The sequence below is a fragment of the Leptonychotes weddellii genome, chromosome 2 (genome assembly GCF_054177405.1).
Source record: "Leptonychotes weddellii isolate Sample4059 chromosome 2, ASM5417740v2, whole genome shotgun sequence".
NCBI classification, from domain to species: Eukaryota; Metazoa; Chordata; class Mammalia; order Carnivora; family Phocidae; genus Leptonychotes; species Leptonychotes weddellii.
Window position 1 is genome coordinate 120,563,764 of NC_138370.1, and position 22,373 is coordinate 120,586,136.

Below are 22,373 nucleotides of genomic sequence, written 5' to 3' on the forward strand. Positions count from 1 at the left end.
GAAGTTCCTCCCAATTAATCCTAGAAAAAACTCATTTGATATTAAGCAGTCATCTTTGCCATTTGATACCTTTTCTTTCCAGACTAGCTATTGTTCAGATTTAACTAATTTTATCTTTTTCACTTGATCTGTATCAATTATACTGAAATCATAAGAACATGTGTACAGTTAATCATTTTTATACATATATAGATGTACATGAAAAAGAAATAAAGAGCAAAATGTAATGGATCTCCTTTTACCTTGCCTCAATAGTTTATTTAACTCACTAATTTTCTGGCCCCCACAGAAAATAAATCGAGGCTTACTTTTCCCATATATTAGTAATTTTAAATGTCAGTAGCGTTACAAAGTATTTTTTCTATAAAACTTCAACTAAAATTTAATGAGCAATTATTATGTCTGTGCCAGATATTTAGGGGTGGAACAGTGGTTCACAAATTAGTAAAGCATAATGTCCACTATGCAAGAGCTTCCAGTGTGGGTAGCATATAAATAATTCCATATAATAGTAAAAACATGATATAGATAGTTCCACTAGAAAATAAACAACGATAAATAAGAACTCTAAGAAAGGAACAATCTACTGACAATCCTTTTTAGAATCTAAAAGGAAGATCAATGAAAGATCTGTGCCTGAACTCTAAGGTGTACATGATTTTGATACAAGGAAGAAGAGAGTCATTCCATGTGGATAAAGTACTGAACAAAAGCACAGAGGTAGGGGCGCCTGGGTGGCTCAGATGGTTAAGCGTCTGCCTTCGGCTCAGGTCATGATCCCAGGGTCCTGGGATCAAGTCCCATATGGGGCTCCTGGCTCAGCGGGGAGACTGTTTCTCCCTCTCCCTCTGCCTCTCTCCCTGCTCATGCTTTCTCTCTCTCTCTCCGTATCTCTGTGTCTCAGATGAATAAATAAAATCTTAAAAAAAAAAAAAAAGAAAAGAAAAGCACAGAGGTAGGCATGCTCTGGGAAAAATAAGTAGTTCTGCATTATTGAAACGTAGAGTCACTGAAAGTGAACCAAGAGATGAAGCTCAAAGATAGGCAGGGGTAGACTGGGGAAGGCTTTGAAAGACACATTGAGGAGTTTGCTCTTGATTCTACAGATGACTTAGAGCTATGAAGGTTCTAGCAGGGCTAAGGTGGATATAGAGCTGAATGTGATGACAAGAGAGGTTACTTGAGCAGATTACGTTTCAGAGAGCTAATCCTGGTATAAGCAGGGTTGATATACTATACCAGGGAAAGCTTGGAAATGGGATGTTGGGCAAAGCAATTAGAAAGCTATGACTAAAGTCCAAAGAGATAATAGGCAGCCCCAAAGAAGAAGCAGAAAGTGGAAGCTATGTGTTTGTAGGAATGGAGATGTAGAACTCTATGGACTGAGTATTAAGTGCAAGGGGAGGATGGTTGGGAATAAGGGAGAGAAGACAAAAATGATGATAACTGCAAGATTCATAGCTGGATTATTGGCTTTATGATTGATATAAGAGGAAAAAGAAAGAGAGAAGAGAAATATCTCTATGAGGAAATATCCAGGAGGCCACTGTAAATGTGGGTCAGAAGGTTAAGGTCAGGGCTAGATATTTAGATTGAATGTCTCTCAAGTAAATATGGAAAGTGAAGCTATGGGAACATGTGAAAGCATTTGTGAAGATGACCATATCATGAACAGAAGCTGGAGAATGAGACTTTGCAAATGCCCACAGGAATGTGATGTCTTGATGGAAGGAAAGGAGTCAGCAGAGATTCTTCTTGCTCCCATAAAACTTTAGTTTATGAAGACCCAGAAAACATGGCAGGCTTAAAGGCCAGGTGACATGAGAAAAGAGACTACAGAGACACAATTACTGTCAAGGTAAAGTCACAAAGTCTCATTTTTTAAATTCAATCATCTGCTAATTTCCTCACTCAACATTTAATGAATAACTCTATGACCCAAGCATTGTGCTAGGTCTCAAAATATGTGATGGCTCTAAAATTCCAGACCATTCTTGGTAATCTTATGCAATCCCTGGTTGCTTTTTCCCCTTGCCTCACATTTCATATTAAGGAATAATTCCTATTTAAGCTCTTCCTTTATCATGTAATAAAAAATTATCATTAAAATATGACTATAATAAAGATACTCCTTGATACTTTAATAATGCTTTTACAAACATTTGTTCCTTTAATCCTCCCAGCAACCTGTGAGGTAGACAATATAAGCATTGTAATCCCCATTTTATAGATGAGGAGCAAAATGACCAAACAGTGTCTTATATGCAGTGATTAGTCAATAAATATTTATTTGCAGGAATTCTACAAACCGGTTGTTGCTGAAACTTTCTCAATGAGCTAGATTGTAATTTTAAATTTTAGCATCACCCCTCACCAAAAAAAGACTCCTTTAAACATAGAAGTGAGGTGGTTAAAATCAAGTGAGGTGGTTTCTGCCTTATGTCAAACCTGAACCTTCTCTTCTCCTCACCATCATTAAATATCCCTAGCTATACTGGCCACAGCTCAATTTAGATATTATATCCAGGTGACATCCCTTCCAGATCTCAGACACTTATCCTTGTGAAATAAAAACAAGCTTCTTAGTTCTCCCATTGCCTTCAGCTTTCATTTTTCCCTTTTCCTAGGGAAATGTATACACCGTAGGTTTTGAGTACTAGTTACTTCCAACAAGTTTTACTGCATTCTCTTCCAGATCTGTCAAGTTAAAAATCTCATAGTGATACTCTCTGAAAGACATGATTTGCTGGAATTGTCCAAGTCTCATATTAAGATAAATACTTGATGTCAACCTTGTGTTAAAGAGTTTGCATTATACTTCTAAAGAATAATTTCACCAGTATGAGAGCTCTAACCAATTGGTAAAGGTTTCCTGAAACACTAGATTAAAAAGAGTTCAGTGAAAAAAAAGCCAGAAGTAATTGTCAATGTTTGTGGTGGACACAGGGGAGGGAGGAGAACACACGTGTTTTGTTCTAAAGGCAACTTGAATCAGACTATGCTGGGATCAGATTATGAGATTTCTAGAGTGAGTAGTGTGATGTTCAGTTCTCTTTAAAACAAGGGCAGGCCCAGGGGTAAGGTGCCCCCTTAAGTGAGGAAGATAACCTTTTGCTGAGAAATCTGGCATGCAATGCTGAAGATGGCAGTTGATGGCTTTAATCAAGCAGAAGTAGACAACTATTTTCGTCAATTCTTAATTGCATGTTTGCAAATACTTTTAACCTAAGTCTCAGTGTTTTCTGTGTTAACCAGCTGACATTTATTGCAAAGTGGAAATGATGGGAAATTTAATTCAAATGAAAACTAAGCAATTGTTTTGAATTTGTAAAATGAATTTCTCTCTAGGGGGCCTATGGAGCTAACAGGAATGGGTGTTAGAAATATGAATCCCGCATCAACATAAACAGAGATAACTAAACATGACTGATTATAATAATAGAAAGAACTCTCCAGAGGGCTTCATGCACATGGACACATCCAAATGCTATTTTGTTAAGTTTTTCTAGCACTGAACATCTCTACAGCCTGTTTTATCTTAAAATGGATTGCTGTCCCAGACACTAGATCATTCCCTCCAGAGCCAGGGTTGCCTCCAATTTAGGTGACTTACTCAAGGTCACTGAACACGAGGGGCAAAGTAGAGGATATTTCAAAGGCTTTTGAGTTCCAGGTTGCTGCTTACCCACTGGATCTCACAGAGGAAAATATATAAAACCTACAGATCTATTTTTCTACATATTTTCTTTGGCTGAAATTGTGCATTTATAAAGTGATACCTGCACTCATGTCATGGTCCCTTCATTCAAAGCAGTTAAAAAGAATTTTATTTAACCCCAGGCAATTTATGTTTTTTAATTACTCTGGGATTACATAATGTGACATAGAATGACCTGTAGATTCCATAGGGCAAAATGCAGCAAGAAAATAGATTGAAAGTGAGAATGACAATAAAAGATACCAGGTATTCTGCATGCCTGGATGAAAGTGAGTCATAGAAAACTGCCTATATTGCACAAAAAATATTTCCACGTATATCTTTTATCAGAAATTATATACCACTATTCCATCTATGTTTCAGATGTTTGCTTCCCAGAATACTTGTCCTGACTCCCTCTGTCTCTTGCACCAGAAACAGCTCCTCTACAATCAGTCTACCTGGAACAATCAGAGTCCAACCAGGAAAATAGAAGCCATTGTAGATCTTTCGAATAAAAAAAATTCAGAATTACAAGAGTTATGGAATAGCTGAAGGTCAAATAGGAGATGGTAAGACAAACTAGAGATCATTCACAACAGTGCCACTGCTAGAGCTGAAGGAACAGAGGGAGGTGGTATTTCCAGAATCCAGAAGCCAGGACCATTCAGCAGAGCTAGAACCACGTGAAGGTTGTCCATTGGGAGCTGGAAGCATAAAGAGCATTGTGCAGTAGGAACTGGCACCATGGAGGAGGGCAGACACATCTGGAAAGGGTTGTGGGGAAAGCCTTGACCTCCCTTTCTCATCCTTCAATCTTCTATCAGGTTTGTGAGAGAACAAGTGAGTTTAGAAGATAATGTTTCAGGAAATGTAGAGCAGAGAAAGGGAGAAAATGCATCTGAAAGCAAATGGTAGTTGGTCAACTAATTACCTCACTTAAGGATTCTCCTTAACACAAAATTCTTCATTTAAAAAAAAATCTGTTTAACTTACTTTGCATAAAAAGAAATTTTTCTGAATTTTAATTTTGTTTCCTTTCCATCTAGAGTGCATTAGTAGGACTCTACTTCTTTAAGAGTAGAAGTCAGACAAGAGCATTTTGGCGGAGTGGGTATCCAGTGACATTGGAAGCAAGGGTAAGGGGTAACATAAGTTGAGTAGAAGAAATATTTTTGCTGTTAACAAGCAGGATCTTTTTTGCGATCCTGGCCTTTTGGCAATCGTGTGACTACTTTCATTAACAGACCCCCTTTTCTTCGGTTTTATGTAGAGACTCCTTTGAGAATATGATGGAATCTTTCTGTATGCACATGCAAAAAAATCTTGAATATTATTTTAGGGGAACCCCACCCTGGCCCAAAGCCCCATGATGTATCTATAGGGGGAAAAACCTGTCCTATTCATACTAGCCTTTCTTTTGCTCTTTGCTAAACTCCTTTGTAACTCTTCTGAGCATCATAAAAGTTCTCCAAGCAAGAGTTAAGGTGATTGCTCTTCAAACACATGGTCCTGGAACACAGAGAAATTGTATGCTGTGTTCATGTGTATTTTTCTTAAGGGAATGTTCAACCACCACCCCCACCCCCCAAATTTTAGAGACAAGTTTCCAGATATTCTCCAAGGTATGTAAAATGTTTTTGTGTGATAGGCAAGATCACCTTATGTTGATAGAGTATACAAATACAAATAGTAGGAATATACTAAAGATAGGGGAAAAAGTCCTACATAAATCAATGGGCAATTTCCCTTTTATATGGCTCTTCTGAAGTTGCCACATTGGTTCTTCAAGAGTAGAAATTATACCTGTCTTGGCTTCTATAATGAAATATATAGTGGTCTTTGTATGCTGGAAGTGAAGCTTCTAGATGTGGCTTCTTTTTCTACAAAGAAACATAATGAGCAGTCTATATCCTTCTTTTTCTGAGTTATGCTTATATATACCAAATTTTATAAATGAAAACAATGTGATGTTTACCACTGAAGATTCATCATGAGGTCATAGAATGTCAGCTCTGGAAGAGACTTTAGAACTTATCTATCCCAACGATTTATTTTATATAGGGGGAAAGTGAGAACTCATAAGAGAATATGACTAGCCTACCACTGGTCAATTCCATCTATCACATTCCCAGTTCCTCGTATCTGTAACTTAATGGTTCTGGGCTATCATTTTACCTGCCAATAGGGTAAATTTATAATTGATAAGGATTTTTAATTTTCTACCAAACTTTTTGATCAAAGATATCAACTGAGCAAGTCTATAAACAATGAAAATGCATATCCATCAGTGTGTTGGCAATTTTCTGTCTGTACAAGCAAATAGTAAAGACTTCTGGCTTGGTTTCAAACTCTTGGTTTCAAGATCCTTCATGAGGGCCAACTGTGACCAAGGAAATACAGTTGGCAGCATCCTAGCTTCTTTAGACCTCATTTTCTTTATCTGTAAAATTAAGACAATCACAATACCTACTACATGGGGTCATTGTGAGAAACTCAATGAGCAGAAATGCATGGAAAGGGCTTAGACCTATAAATGGCACATGGTAAGTTCTTTTGTAAACACTAGCTGCTGTAGTATCAGGTGCTTTGGAATCAGCATACTGGATGCTTACACCTTCCAGAAGAGAACTGAAAGACATCGCCCTAATCATAAGCAAATGGAGATGCTCAACTTTGCATCTGCTAAAATTTAAAGCTGATTATTAGTGGGCAGAAAGAAATTTCCATTTGGGAAATGGTTGAATTGAGTTGTGAGACAAGAGCCAGGTGATATAAGATTTATTGTTTATCAATGAAGAATTCATAATAAGTTTAAAATGAATTGCTTGGAGCACAATCTTGAAATAGGAATACATAAAATACCAAACATATGAATACTTTGAGGCTTATAGCCAAAAGCCCAAAGGCTGTCTAGACCAGAAGCTTATAAACATCCCTTTATGGAAAGAGTTTGGAGTAGCTGAGGTGGTTGGTGGTGCTAGGATAGGAAGGAGAATCCCATTTTGCCTCATTAGAGGCAGAGATCTTGTTCAGATCTATTTTTTTCCCTTGTATGATAGTTTTTCATGTTATCTTTAGCTTGGCAGAATGTGGTCACAAAGATGCCTATAGCTTCTAGTTTGCCTCTCCTGCAGGATTCTCAAAGCTTTAAATCACAAAGAGGAAAACTGTTGAAATTGTTTCTCTCAATTTTGAGATTTTTTAAATATTACTTTTGCTTTGGCAAAATGCATTTATTCAAGCACAGTCTCGTCTGCACTCTAGAAAATGTGATACCATTTTGCACTGAATGTTTAAATGCAAAAAAAAAAATTGGCCGATTAACAAATATAACTTCTTGTGATTCTGTTCCAATAATCTTGGAGAATTGTTACACTGTAAACCCAGAAAATTAACATTGCCAGATAAACAGTCTGATTATATCTGGCATGATCAAGGTTTCACAGTGAGAAAATGTACAGTTTCCTAAGGCCTCTGACAGAAAGCTACTCTCAGACCTTTTCAAAGGTTTTCAGAAGTTATTACTTGAGATTAACTATGGCATGAACAAAAAGGTTTGAAGTCTTGTTTATAGTTAGCCTGTGGCTCTGAGTTAGCAAGTTCTCTCTTAAAGGATCAGTATTTGAGCTCTGGGTGCTAATGAGTGAAGGTTAGCCAGAGGGAATGTGGATGAGGGGAGCAAAAGACCAAATCATTCTCCAGGGAGGGGGGAAGTAAGCATAGAAATAAAATTCAATAATTTTTAGAAGTCAAATTATGTTTTAATCAATGCCTCTAGAATAAGCTAAAGAAGACCCACTGACGTTCCCAGCTGTAAGAGTAGAAGTCTGGTTTCACATTTGCATGATTTTGAAGGTCAAATGCCTGCTATCCAAGTCTTACTGATCCATATGGACTAGAAATGCCACAATATGCAATCATCATGAAGGCAGATTGTCTCCTGTAAATCTGTCCTTTCTGTAACACATTCAAAATGTACCGTATTGGCTGGATTATAAATCCTTTCAGGAAATGCGTGCACATTTGTAGAAGCAGCTTCATGTTGATGGATGATGGCATTGGTGTTCAGAGAACCCTTAAAATAATTTATCATATGTATAAATCTGGCTCTCCATGTGTATGGATTTCCTGTGACCAGGTATATACCTGTAACTCAAAATCCTGTTCCAGAAATGAGTAAAACCATCTCTGGGCTGTTCCTGTATTTTCTGTAGATATGAAACCTGTAGATTTTGTATTATTCTGGATCCCAACTTTATTTGCTAAGTAGAAATTTACTTAAATGAACCCTTAAAGTTTGGTAATTCATTTATCAAAGGATTCTCTCTCTGTTTTATTTCCATTAAATAAAGTCTCTAGTATGTTTAAAATATTACTCATTTTATAATTATTTTAATATACATAGTATCTTCAGGAACAGAACCATTGTATAAAAGAAGGTCAAATGAATTGGACGGTGATTCCAAAGCATTCCAATGTATTGTAGAAAATTATTAACTTTTACATACCTAGTTTTGTGGATCTTCTTGTATGTACTAAACATTATTGAACTCAACAACTTCCACTGTTCTCTAAGCAACTTACTTCACTTTATTTACAAAAAGTATCATTCCTTCTCTTAGAGATCATGTACCTTTCATAGCATTGATGAAAGTAACATTTTCCATGCTCATAAATAGATAAATTAGATCCATTCCATGAATACTCAATGACTACTTATCTCAAAGAAACAAACTAAAACAAAACCAATGTTAAGTCCTAATCTTGATTTCTTGAAAATATTATGGGATGCCAGAGTTAGAAAGTGTTTCTCTCTAAATAAATACACTTATTTGACAAACAGAAAACTGAAGTCCAACTTGGAGTGACCAAATAAAATCAAATGATGAGTTTGTGGCTGCGTTGGAACTAAGACTAGAATTTGTGTTGGCTCTCAAACTAGTGTGTAATCATTTCCTACCATGTTGCAATGCCTTTCAACCTAATCAACAAGTAATATTTTATAATAAGAAATTGGTTGTACTTTATACACTAACAATGAACCATATGAAAAAGAAATAAACAATCCCATTTACAATAGCATCAAAAGCAATAAAATACTTAGAAATAAATTTAAGAAAGTAAAAGATCTATACACCAGAAATTATAGGACATTGATGAAAGAATTTGAAAAAGACACAAATAAATGGAAAGTTATCCCATGCTCATGGATCAGAAGTGGTAATACTCTTAAAATGTATAAACTACCCAAGCCATTCATAGATTTCAATGTAATCCCTATGGAAATTCCAATGGAATTTTTCACAGAAATAGAAAAAAAAAAATCCTAAAATTTATTTGGAACCACAAAAGACCCTAAGCAGCCAAAGCACTCTTGAGAAAGAACAAAGCTGGAGGTATCACTCTTCCTGATTTCAAACTATATTACAAAGCTATAGTAAACAAACAGTATGGTACTGGCATAAAAACTGACACAAAGAGCAATGGGACAGAATTGAGATCCCAGAACTACACTCACACATATATGATCAACTAATATTTGACAACTATTCTCCAAGAATACTCAATGGAGAAAGGATGCTCTTCAATAAATGGTGCTGGAAAAACTGGATATCCATATGCAAAAAATAAAATTGGACCCCTATCTTACACCACCCACAAAAATTAACACAAAATGGATTAAAGACTTAAACATAAGACCTGAACAGTAAATTCCTAGAAGAAAACATTGGGAAAAAAAAAACCCCTCTTAACATCAGTGTTGGCAATATATCTTTTGGATATGATAAGCAACAAAAGCAAAACTAAATACATCAAAGTAAAAATCTCCTGCACAGCAAAAGAAACTATCAATAAAATGAAAGATGACTTATAGAATGGGATAAAATACTTGCAAGCCATATATCTGATAAAGGGTTAAAATCCCTGATATCTGATAAAGGGTTAAAATCCTTGATAAAGGGTTAAAAACATATAAGGGACTCATAAAACTCAATACTAAAAAAACCCAAATAATCCAATTAAAAAATGGGCAGGGACTTGAATAGACATTTTCCAAAGAAGATATACAAATGGCCAATAGGTACCTGAACAGGGGCTTAACATCACTAATCATCAAGGAGATGTAAGTCAAAATCACAATGAGCTATCACCTCATACCTGTTAGGATGGCTATTATCCCAAAGACAAGAGATAACAAATACTGGTGAGGATGTGTACAGAAGGAAACCCTGGTCCATTGTTGGTGGGAGTGTAAATTGGTGCAGCCACTATGGAAAATAGCATGGAAGTTCTTCAAGAAACTAAAAAAAATAGACGTACCATATGACCCAGCAATTTCATGTGTGGGTATATATCTGAAGGAGATAAAATCACTATCTCAAAGAGATATCTGTACTCCCTTGTTCACTGCAGCACTATTCACAATAGCCAAGACATGGAAACAACCTAAATATCTGTTGATAAATGAATGGCTAAAGAAAGTATGGTATATATATGTACAATGGAATATTATTCAGTGGTGAGAAAGAAGGAAATTCTGCCATTTGCAACAACATGGATGGACCTTGATGGTATTATGCTAAGTGAAATAAGTCAGACCGAGTAAGACAAATACTGTACGACCTCACTTATATGTGGAGTCTAAAAATATGGAACTCATAGAAACAGAGTAGAATTGTGGTTTCCAGGGGCTGAAGAGTAGGAGAAATGGGGAGATATTGGTCAAAGGGTACAAACTTTCAGTTATAAGATGAATAAGTTCCATGGATCTAATGTACAACATGGTGAATGTTGCTAATGATACTGTATTGTATACTTGATCGTTGCTTTGAGGGTAGAACTTTAATGTTCTCACCATTACAACAACAGCAACAATGACAACAATAGCAACAAAACAGTAACTATGTGAGATGTGTTAAGTAACTTTATTGTTTGTCTGTCCTCTTCCAGCGAGTGCGCAGCTTTGGGAGGGACACACATGCAGCAGTAAGGGAGGAAGGGGACAGCTGCCTAGCCAGCCAGATCAGTGGAATCAATGGTGATCCATGGGTGATCCATGGGTGACAGACGTCACAGCCAGATCGCCTTCACATCCTTAAGGAACTTTATTGTGGTAAACATTTTGCAATAGATACCTGCATCAAATCATCACATTGTACATCTTAAACTTACTTGATGTTTTATGTCAATTATATCTCAATAAAGCTGGAAAAAGAAAAGAGTAAATGAGAAGCTGAATAGATGTTTCACAAGTTGTTTTTTGTTTGTTTGTTTGTTTTGCCCAACTGATGTCTTGTTTTGCACTCTAATTGGTTTACTTATGGCACTTCCCAGAAAGTAAGATATCATTCATTCATTTATTCATTTATTCCACAAACATTTCCTGAGAACTGGATATATGACAGGCACTCTAGTGGGTGATACAAGAGAATTTACAATCTAGTAATATAACCCACTGAGGAGCAACACATAGATGAACAAAGGGCTTCCTAATATAATCCTCGTGTTTGTTTCTCCAAGGAACCTTAAAATAAGATGTAAATTCTGGAGCCACACTACCTAGTCTTGATCTCATTTGTACCACTTTCTAGCTTCTGGCCCTTAGGAAAATTACTAAATCTCTCTGTCTCAGTTTCTTAATGTGTAAAATTCTAATACTTTCCTTATAGAGTTGCTGTGATTAACTAATTGGGTTAATAAACTGACTTAATGTGAAGATTTTAGAATCATGCCTAACATTTAAGAAGTAGTCAATAAACATTAGAATTATTCTTATTATGGCTATTAGTATTATTTTTACAACCACACAGTCATAAAAATCCTCTCCACAGATAACCTCCCGGACAACTATGATTTAAACTCCCTTTCATATTATTTTAATCCCTTCCAATTCTCCTCCTCTTCTTTAATTCCCACAGAGTTCTCTCATTTTAAGATACATTTTCATGGCTATTTCTGCAATCAGAACATTTAGCAGTTTGGTGATGAAATCAGGGCAGTCTGAGATGTCACACTCTAACTAGTTACACTGCACAAAGCCTAACAGTTTGCTTTCTGTTTTTAAAGAAGCGTTTCATTTAGCCATACTTGTGGCGGCACATGTAATTGAAAAGAGGCATATGGAGACCAGCATGGAAGCCTAACAAACACTTCAGAGTGGCTTAAAAACTATGCTAATCAGTTTGGGAAACGATGTTTTAATCTTAAAAAAAAAAAAAACAAAACAAAAAACCTCCTCAACTAAGGTGACTTTTAAAGAAATGTAATCATTGTCAATATCACTTAAAACTGATTTATTTCCCTCTGCCCTGACAAATGTTGAAAATAAAATTGAATCATAGAAAAAGGAAGAGAGCACCCGTGACCTGTAGTTTTGTGGCACAGAAATGAACCTGTAAAGGCAGTAAGCCGGGACACTGGTCCCATGGTCAGAGTCAGTGTAGACAGTCTCTCCTACAGGACAGGGAGAAGGGACACGGGCTCAACAACACTCCTCCCCCTGCAAGAAAGCGCTGAGCATTACCTGAAAACAAGGAAGGCATCAGATGAACAGACCTTTATAACAGAATGTGCATCTGCCAAGACAAAAATACACCCCAAGCTTCTGGTGCTGGCGCGCTGACAGTATGAGCAAGCTGTCTTAGTAGTGATTTTGCAAATCATTTGAGTTTAAATTCTATATAGGCCGTAGGGCCCCTGGAGCATCACTTTCTATATTTGGCCTCCTCATTTAGCTATGTTTGGAATAAATAGGCTATGGGTAAAAACCATGCCCTTTAAGAGTTTTGCATACACAGACTAATTCTGCTTATATATTATACGTGAACAGAGTGATTGATGCAAGCCTATGCTTACGCACGCACGCGCACGCACGCGCACGCACACGCACACACACGCACACACGAGACTTTCTAAATGTATTTTTAAGCTGTTTTCCTGTGACTTTTTCTCTCTCTTTTTTTAAGTTCAGCTCTCTGGCATTTAGTAACCCACAAGCTGCTGTTTCTTTTTCCAAATAAGTTCAGCTTGATGGTGGGGCCAAGAAAAATGAGCCCAACTGATGATTGCAATCTCAAAAGAAAATATGCTTTTTATCAGAGACCACATGTTGCCAATGCCAATTAAAGCAAAACTGGGAGATTTTATCAGATACCAACCTGGAGAGGAGAAATGATAAGCCAAGCATAAGAAAGGAAAAGTTTAAGCTTCAGGTGGAATTGCTGGGGATGCCCATTTAAGAGGAAATGTAAAAATTTAAGGTGGAAAGTATAGCATATGTTGCAGATTTAGCAGTTTGTTAACCATCTAGATGAGAAATTAGACGAAGGCAATGTGAAGAACTTTGATTCAAGGCGATCTGGTTGAATCCTGGCTGTACCCACTGACTACCTGAATCACCTTCACCTCTCTGAGCCTGTCTCCCCATTTATAAATCAGGAGTCACAAAATTTTGTTTGCATTTTAAAATACTAGTTGATGTATGTGATGATGTATAGTGCTGCAGTGAACAAGGGAGTACAGAGATCTCTTTGAGATAGTGATTTTATCTCCTTCAGATATATACCCACACATGAAAATACTAGTTTCATAATATTTGCTTGATAAATGTTGAAAGAGAGAAATTAATTCATTAATTTCTGGACAAATGCTTCAATAAGATCTTTTTTTTCTTTTTCTAAAGTGTTACACAACCATTTAGACACATGCATCTTGTAAATGTATTAAGTGTTGTGTGCATTATTTTATTGTCTTTCAAAGGCTGGTAAGGAGTACCACAGTTATGTGACATGTTCTTATAGTTTTATTTCTGACATCAACTAATAATATATTCATGAGATCACCTGATTGCACTCCATAGAAAAAGAATCACTTTTTCCACTATTGGAAGGTGCAAGGTGTCAAGGTTAAAAGGTTCACTTCGGTTTATCTGCCTTGGTTTCCATCATCCCTAAAATGTTTATGCCACCCTTAAAAAATTACTGTGAAGGTCAAATGAGAGGTATCATGAAAAATTGCTTGTATCCAGAATATAATAAAGGTTAGCTCCTTTATCCTTTTCCCTCAGGTGAGTTGAGTAGCTTTTATATTTTTAAGAAGTAATAGGAATTTGTTAAATGAATGGGCCACGGTCTTTAATCTGAAATTCTCAGATGGAGAATTTTTAATCCTGAAAAATGGGTACAAGTGCTGAAATTCTCAGATGGAGGCCTGGGAATATTTTTGCACTCATCAAAGTGTTGCACTGAGAGATATTTTTAGAACTTGGTGAGAATGATTATTTAAAATATAACACCATGTAGGATGCGGTAATTATGATATAAAAAACGGGAATTGAATATATATTTTTCATAATAAAACTTGTTCTTTATGTAAACCTACCACTGCTCACTTTTATATCTTTTCAAAGTTTATAGTGAATAGAAGAAGATACTTGTACTATACTCACCCATGATTATTTGAATATAGTATTCCACTGATCCTAAAGTTCTGGAAATTGTTCATCCCTTTCTAGAAAGATTCACTATACATATTTGTATGAAGTAAGAGACCAAGGATCCCTAACTCAAATAAATTTTTCCTTTTTCTCCATAGGTATATCATTTAAAGCCAATTAAGGAATTTGGAGTTTCAGGAAGCAGATAACCAGGTCATAAATGTACTATCCTGACAAAGCCGGAGGCAATGTCAAGGTCAATGAAGGAAATGGGTTTGTATTAATGTGTGATTTCAGCTCCTCATATTTGGATCCAATCATAATAATTGTGTGCTTTTTGCCAGCTTTCCTGGGTGTTCAGCTCTCCCCCCAGAGACTGAAAGTAGAGTTAGTTACAAGCTCAGAGGACTAAATATGCTGCAGCTGGATTATAACTTTCGTTGAAAAGAACATCAGTTGCTTGGCTCAGAAGTTCTGTATTTTTCTATTATATAGACACTTAAGAGTTTTATGCCTCTTCCCACATAGCTCCAGCTTTTTGAAATTGCATTAAGACATTATCAAGAAAACAATAGAAATTTCATTTATACCATTCATCTGAGTTAGTCATAAAAAGAAACAGTTACAGTTGACCTTTGAACAACATGAGTTTGAACTGCATGGGTCCAGTTAGACCTGATTTTTTTTTTTTTATGAATACAGTACAGAACTGCAAATGCATTTTCTCTTTCTTGTGATTTTCTTAATAACATTTTCTTTTCACTAGCTTAATTTATTCTAAGAATATAGTATATAATACATATAGCATACAAAATTAGTGTTAACTGATTGTATATGTTATCGGTAAGGCTTCTGGTCAACAGTAAGCTATTGTAGTTAAGTTTTTTGGGGGTCAAAAATTATTTGTGGATTTTTGACTGGGGAGTCAGTTCCCCTAACCCCCATGTTTTTCAAGGATCAACTGTATTTTATTTCTACAAATGTGGACTCAAGTTAGGTACACACAAAGATAATATAATATTGCTTACTTTTCAAGAAATCTGGACATTGCTCTTATCAGCTGCTGAAGAGTTTATGTGAACAGAATGTAATTTGTTTTCACAGGGTGCATATGTATGTGGATCTCTCTCGTTCTTTTATTGTTCATCTTTATTATTTCCTGTGTTGGTAGACTCTGTTAAAAATAATGAAAGCACACTGTTAACATAATTTTTATTGTAGAAAAACAAAAAGCAATCTAAATATTCAATAAGGTTAAACTTATTATGAAACATTATATAATGTTATTATCTATGTGATTAATGTTTTTAAAATTTGACTTACAGGTAATTCTAAAAAAAATTATTGGGTTGTACCTCACACCTATTAAATTAATTTTCAGAGAAAGAACAAGACAATCTGCATTTTTAAGAAATAGATCAAGAAATGTTACACTAGAATGTAAGCTTAGAGTGAAAGAAATTATAGTGCTACTATAATGCTCTGTACATCATAAGTGTTCAATGAATTTATGCTGAACAAATGAATACATTATTATCTTCTTTGGAAAATGTGTTATTTTCAAGAATGAATGAAAGTATATAAAACACCAAAAGGTGCTCTTGATATAATATTGGATGAAAATAGACAACAAAAAATTGCATGCATTCTAAGGCTACAAATATTTAAAAAGGATTTTTTTTTTTTTTTACAGAGAGAGAGAGTATGAGCAGAGGGGGATTGGCAGAGGGAGAGGGAGAGAGAGGATCTTAAGCAGGCTCCATGCCCAGCGCAGAGCCCAATGCAGGGTTTGACAAGGGGCTCAATCTCACAATCCTGAGATCATGACCTGAGCCAAAATCAAGAGTCGGTTTCTTAACCAACTGAGCCACCTAGGGGCACCCTTAAAAAGGCATTTTAAATAGAAAAAATAACGCCAAAAGCATAATCTATATAAGAAACAAAATTAGGGGTGCCTGGGTGGATCAGTCAGTTTAACATCAGACTCGGTGTCAGATCAGGTTATGATCTTGGTCATGGGACTGAACCTCGCATCTGGCTCCACGCTCAGCACAGAGTCTGCTTGTCCCTCTCCCTTCCCCTTTACTCCTCCCCCTCTGCTTCCCCTCCCCACCCCACTTGTGCTCTGTCTCTCTAAAATCGATCAATCAATCTTTAAAAAAAAAGAAAAAAAGAAATAGAATTTCACCAGAATTAAAATCTTTGCAAGACTCTCTCAAGGAAATGAGAAGACAGGAGAGAAAATATTTGCAAATTAAATACCAAATAAAGTACTTTATCAAGAATATGAAAAGGACTCTTAAAACTTAACCATAAGAAAACAAACACATTTTAAAATAGGCAAAAGACTTGACTAAAGAAGATATCTGGATGGCAAATAGCATAAGAAAAATGCTCAACAGCATTAGTTATTAAGGAAGTGCACATTAAAACCACTATGAAATACTACTACACATATATTAGAGTAGCTAAAAAAAAAATAGTTGACAACATCAAGTACTGATGAAGATTCAAAGTAATTAGGACTGTCATACATTTCTAGTGGAGATGCAAAATGTTAGTCTCTTTAAAAACAGTTTCTCAGTTTCTTATAAAGTTAAACATACACTTACCACATGGCCCAACAGTCCCACTTCTAGAAATGAAAACTTATTTTCACACAAAAATCTGTACATGCATGTTTATAGCAACTTTATTTATAATCTCCAAACACTGGAAACAATGCAAATGTACTTAAATTGGTGAATGGTACACTGTGGTATAGTCATGCAGTGAAATCTTCAGCAATACATAAAAAAAAAAACCAATTATTGATTGATGCAACCACATGGATGAATCTCAAATGTATTATGCTAAATGAAAGAAGTTAGGTACAAATTGCTACAACCTGTATGATGCTATTTATATGATGTTCTGGGATGTGTAAAACTATAGGGACAGAGAATAGATCAGTAGTTGTATTTGGTAAAGGTGAGATGAAGGTTTGACTCCAAAAAGACAGCATGAGGATTTTTTTTTTTAGGGTAACAGAACCATTCTGTGTCTTGATTGTTATGATGATTATGTAACCCTAAGCATTCATCAAAACTCAGAGCTATACATAAAAGAATAGTGAGTTTAAAAAAATAGTGAGTTTTATTGTATGTATACTTAAAAAAAAGTTAAAAAAAGAAAAAAATAGAAGAAATGGAAGAAACCCTAAAATTAAAGACAATAATCATTGTGATATGGTAGTGAATTTCTTTTTTGTCTTCATTTTCCAAATATTTCTCTGATGTGGTTGAAATAGTTCCTTAAGTAATAAGTTATTTTTGTATATAAAGTAAAAGACTTCATAATAACACTATGTTTGATTAGCAGAGTCATGTGTCCTTTAGTCTTCCTCATAAATTAACATTGCATTTGCTTTGTGGAGTTAAGCGTTAGTTGTAATTGGGTCTATATGGCTGCAAATCAACAGACTGAGAAAAAAAAGACCTAGTCAACCTAACCGATATTTTTTTATATGACAACCATCTGTTTAATTGCTATATTTAATAAAAATATAACCTTTCTCTGTATGCTGCTTCTTTGACCCAAGCTATTTGCCTCCCCCTCATGTCTGTTCCTCCCACATCCACACCCATACACATACCTACATGTAAACATTGCCACATACACTGAGACATACTTCCAACTTAAAAAATCCCTGCATATTGTTCAATATGGTTTTGAAGTTATCTTTCCTGGAGTTCTCCTTTGATTCCTCTGCCCAACCTCCTTCCAAGGATTTTCCCAAAAGGCCCCTTCTCTCTGTCTGCATGGTAGAGTTCACACTGAATTTATCACATTGTATTAAAACTCTCATTACAGGTAACTTGATACACCAACTAGATTATAAGATCTTTACAGAAGGTTGTCTAATATATTTTGATACCTCCACTAATCAGACAAAAGCCTAGAACATGGTAGCTACTAGATACATTTTTATTGTCCAGCCTGAATCGAATACACTTACTGTTTTAGTGGGTATTCTCCCCATAATTTTAGTCTTACAAGCAATCTTTTCTTTCGTTTGTTTGTTTTTTTTTAAGAAAATCTTTTTTAAAAGGGAAAAATAATCCCTCATTGCTACAAAAGGGGGTGGTTGGTATATGTCTTGTTTGAGTTGAATAGATTCCTAGAGCCATACACCTTGCTGGGTTCATCCATTGATTACCAAGCATGGGCAACATCCTGATAGCTCAAGGAAGGTATGTTGTAATAAGCCTTTCAACAATGTTAACAACATGGCTGCTTTCTAAGACCTTGTCAGTTACATTATTTTGTTATTCATGAGAAGAAACTGTTAAGGAACCAGGTAGAACAGGTTCAAATTTCACAGAAAATAAAAAGTTAAATACTAGACAGAGATTCTGTAGAAAACATATAATGTTAGTTTATAGGTAACATAATATATCTTCTGGCCTCCCAAAGAACACAAGATCATAAACTCATAAAATCAAAATGGTTGTAAGAAATCCACCATCTCATCCCATTATTTTATTGGTAAATTAAATCATATTCACACTTTATCCAGCTGGTTAGTAGCAGAACCATAATCAAAACTTACAGTCACTGAAACATACATGATTTAGTAATTCTTTTGAATTTTAAAAATAAAACAATGAAAAAAATAAGAATGTATGAATATACAGTATGAGCTACTTGCATGTTTTCTAAAACTAAAAACAAAGCCTTAATGTGTTTTTGATTCCTACTGCTTGCATCCAATATCAAGGGTGGAATAGCAACATTGCCTTTTTAACTAATTTACTAGTAATATTTTCTAAAGTACTTATAAAAAGTTTGAAGAAGGGTGATTCCCAAGACATAAATTCCACAGTTCAAGGATTCTTTATCATAGAAATTAACTTAATCCTATTCAGCAGGACAAGCAAAAGTCTAACATTTTACCAAGTCCTGCCCTATAGTAGACAAAGAGAAGCTTGACTTGCTAGTATTATCAGTGTTTGAAATATCAAAAAGACAAAATCTTTATGTATAAATTGGAAAAAAATGTCCAACTGACATCCTTGAATCTTACAATTCCATGCCACCAGTTGTCAACAAGGATGACTTACAAGCCTGTTAGCACTGCATACTTTCAAAGACAGGTGGCCAAGGAACCGTAGCACAAACAAGCTCTACTCCCTGCTCATCCTATGGAAACATCTACTCAGTGTGACACTTGCATTTGACCCATAAGCAGAAAGTTACACCTGATACAGGGTGACCCCATTAAAAATAAATACCTGTCTCTTCCATCCCAAGCTTCCTTGGTTTAGCAACACAGTGTCCATTAAAGATATTACAGGGGAACTCAATCACTTGCCCGAAGGAGATACTGAATTAAAAAGTGCTCTGGGGGTAGAGGTAACATCTCTATGGATAATAAGAGACCCATCAGACTCAGCTCAAGAGACTAGAAGTGACAAAGCCAGTCCCTATTGACCATCAATTACCACTAACTAAAAGAGCAACCACGTTTCTCAGAGAGACACTGTGCATTCCGCTAGGTTTTCAGCTTCAGCCTCAGTTCATGTCTCCCAAGCCCCACTGCCCTTGAGTCTTATGCCCATTTGAACTTCCACAGAGATGATGGATATCCAAGCCTAAGTGGTTCATAGAGTTTTGATTTAAAAATTCAAACATGCTTTTCTGTCACTCTTTGTGGAAGAAATACTCTTGTGTTTTCTTTTCTTTTTTTTTTTTTAATATAGAAATTGGATTAAACAGCATGTTTTGCAAGCAGATAGGAATGCTAATTAAAGGACAGACTTCACAGCCACATAAAAGCAGCTCCGCACAAAAGTCTTCTCATTCCATCTCAAATGTGGTGTTAACGACTTGGTCAGACAGAGCTTGCATGAACTCTGCTCACTAAAGATAGAACATCAAATAGTCTTAGCAAAGAAGAGTGAAGTCACAAATTTAAGTAATCATCTCCTTACATTTCTATTATGATTGGTGATATTTGATTGGTATGGGTGAAAGCTAATGTCTTGATTACAGATGCCAGCAAAGAAAGTGTTAGAGAAGACTGGGTTTGTTCTGAGAAAAGCAAAAATATAATGCTGAAATGTGATCTGACTGCTGAAATTTTAATGTACTTTTTGTTATTGCTCACTGGATCAAAAGTTTTAAGCAAGAGAATATCTTAATTTTAAAATCACAGCACAATAGAAACACAAACATAGCATAATCCTTACTTTTACTATATTGTCTCTAGTTTGAACATCATTTATTCATTCAACAAGCTGATACTGATGTAGCAGGCCCTATGCTTTGTATTAAGGACACAAAGTGAATAAGTCATGGTCTCTAATCCCCAAATATGACACTCTAGGGAGGATGTAGGATGCTTGAACAGAAGGTTACAAAGTAAGGTAATAAGGGCAATGACAGCTAAATGCACAGATTATTCTGAGTATCTTCCTTAGTCTAAGAAATAGGTATCAGAGTGGCTGCAGGGGAGGGGGACTGATCAGGGAAGAATTTCTGGTAAGGGGCAAAGAGGAGGTAAAATATATTTCAGATGGACAGGGCATGAAATTGGGGCAGTGTGTCAGTGTTCTAAGTAATTCGAAATTACTCAAATGCACAGAATTCAAATGCACTGCAGGAGCTGATGCTGGGATTGTAGGCAGCAACCAGATCAGGATGGTCCTGGCACATAAAGCTAAAAAATGTAATCTCTATTCTCTATGTCAGAAACTTATCAGAGTCTCCAGTGGAGGGCTGGTGTGTGCAGTGTGAAAAACAGCCCAGATAAGTCTGTCATGTTCTTCTGGTTCAGAACCATAGATTCATTCTCTCAACAAATAATTATTGAGTGCTCCCTTTGTGTCGGGCAATGTGCTGAGGATACAATATTGAACAAGACAGTTAAGCTCTCTTCTTTGTAGAAAGATTGATAGTGAACAATTTGAGAATATTAAGTAAGATTTAAAAATTTTCTGGCTGTCATGTGGAGAAAGGGGTGAAGGCTAGATGCAAGGAGACAAGTTAGGGGGCTGTTGATAATCTGAGATAGTCTAGGGGGAGTCAAAATGTAAATGGTGGGAGTAAGAATGGATAGAGGAGATAAATTCTAGAAATATTTAGAAAGCAAAATCAACAGGGCATGATTATTGGAGATAAGGTAGGGTGGAGTTGGGGCAGATGAGGGAAGGAAAATTGGGTAGATGGTAGCCCCAGCAGTCAAGATAAAGTATACATTAGAAATAGTCTATCTCAGTCCAAGACCACAATATAAAAGGCCTGGGAAAATATATATAGCTTTACATGCAGGATTTTATAATACCAACATTTTATACGGGACTACATTAAAGACGGTCGCACAGCTATTGATCTGCAATGTCCTAGGGTATGATAAACATTTAGTGATACACCAAAAGAATTTCAGAAACAGGATATTTCTATTTTCTCTCATGAATAAAAATGTGCTATTACATTAGCAGAGGGTTTTAAATAAACGACCTCAACATTTCTGAACTTCTGAATGTATCTTAACCATCCCTTCTCTATTTCTATGTCAGTCGTTGTTCATATTAACACTAACATGAACTAACCATGGCTCAGGTGAGAAAACAATGCAACTGACCCTTCATTTTCCTCTGCCAATAACTCAGGAGGGAAGGACTCCACAAATTAGGTTGACACATGGTGTCTAGAAAGAATTAATTCCCACTCGATTCTGGGCAGACTTACAACCTGGGCTCCATCCATAAGGACTGATGGGAATTCTGAGGATTGGTTTGTGTGTTGTTATTTGCTATTGCCATCAACAACTGGACATAAGAATACCAATCACCAATGGGCACCGTGTTGTTTTTGCTGCTGTATTATCGGGAGACACTTAGGAATTGTTCCACATTTGGAAGTTGTTCTTGACCTGCATTCGATAGTTTGGCTCTATTTGTCATGTTGATATCTTCTGGCAGGAACACTTAGACATTTATTGTAAGAGCTTTATCAGAAGACAAAAATATTTTGGATATGCCAAATCAAATTATAGTGCACTTGAACAGTCACCATCCATCTTTTACCCATGATTAACATTTATTATGCAGCATCAGAAAGATTTGGATTAAGAGACATCAGGAGGAAAAAAAAAAAAAAATATATATATATATATATATATATGGGGGCGGAGCATGATGGCGGAGGAGTAGGAGACCTGGATTTCCTCTCCTCTCAGGAATTCAGCTGGATAGG

The 22,373-nt window shown here is 35.9% G+C and overlaps 1 long non-coding RNA gene across 6 annotated transcripts in view; it reads right to left on the reverse strand.

Annotated features, from left to right (window-relative positions):
• LOC115944227 (uncharacterized) overlaps nt 1-22,373 on the reverse strand; it is a 111,191-nt gene that overhangs the window by 23,671 nt on the left and 65,147 nt on the right. For all 6 annotated transcript variants that reach the window (XR_014142976.1, XR_014142975.1, XR_014142974.1 and 3 more), the window contains one exon: nt 15,164-15,309. This is a non-coding gene — a long non-coding RNA (uncharacterized LOC115944227). The remainder of the gene's footprint in view (nt 1-15,163; nt 15,310-22,373) is intronic.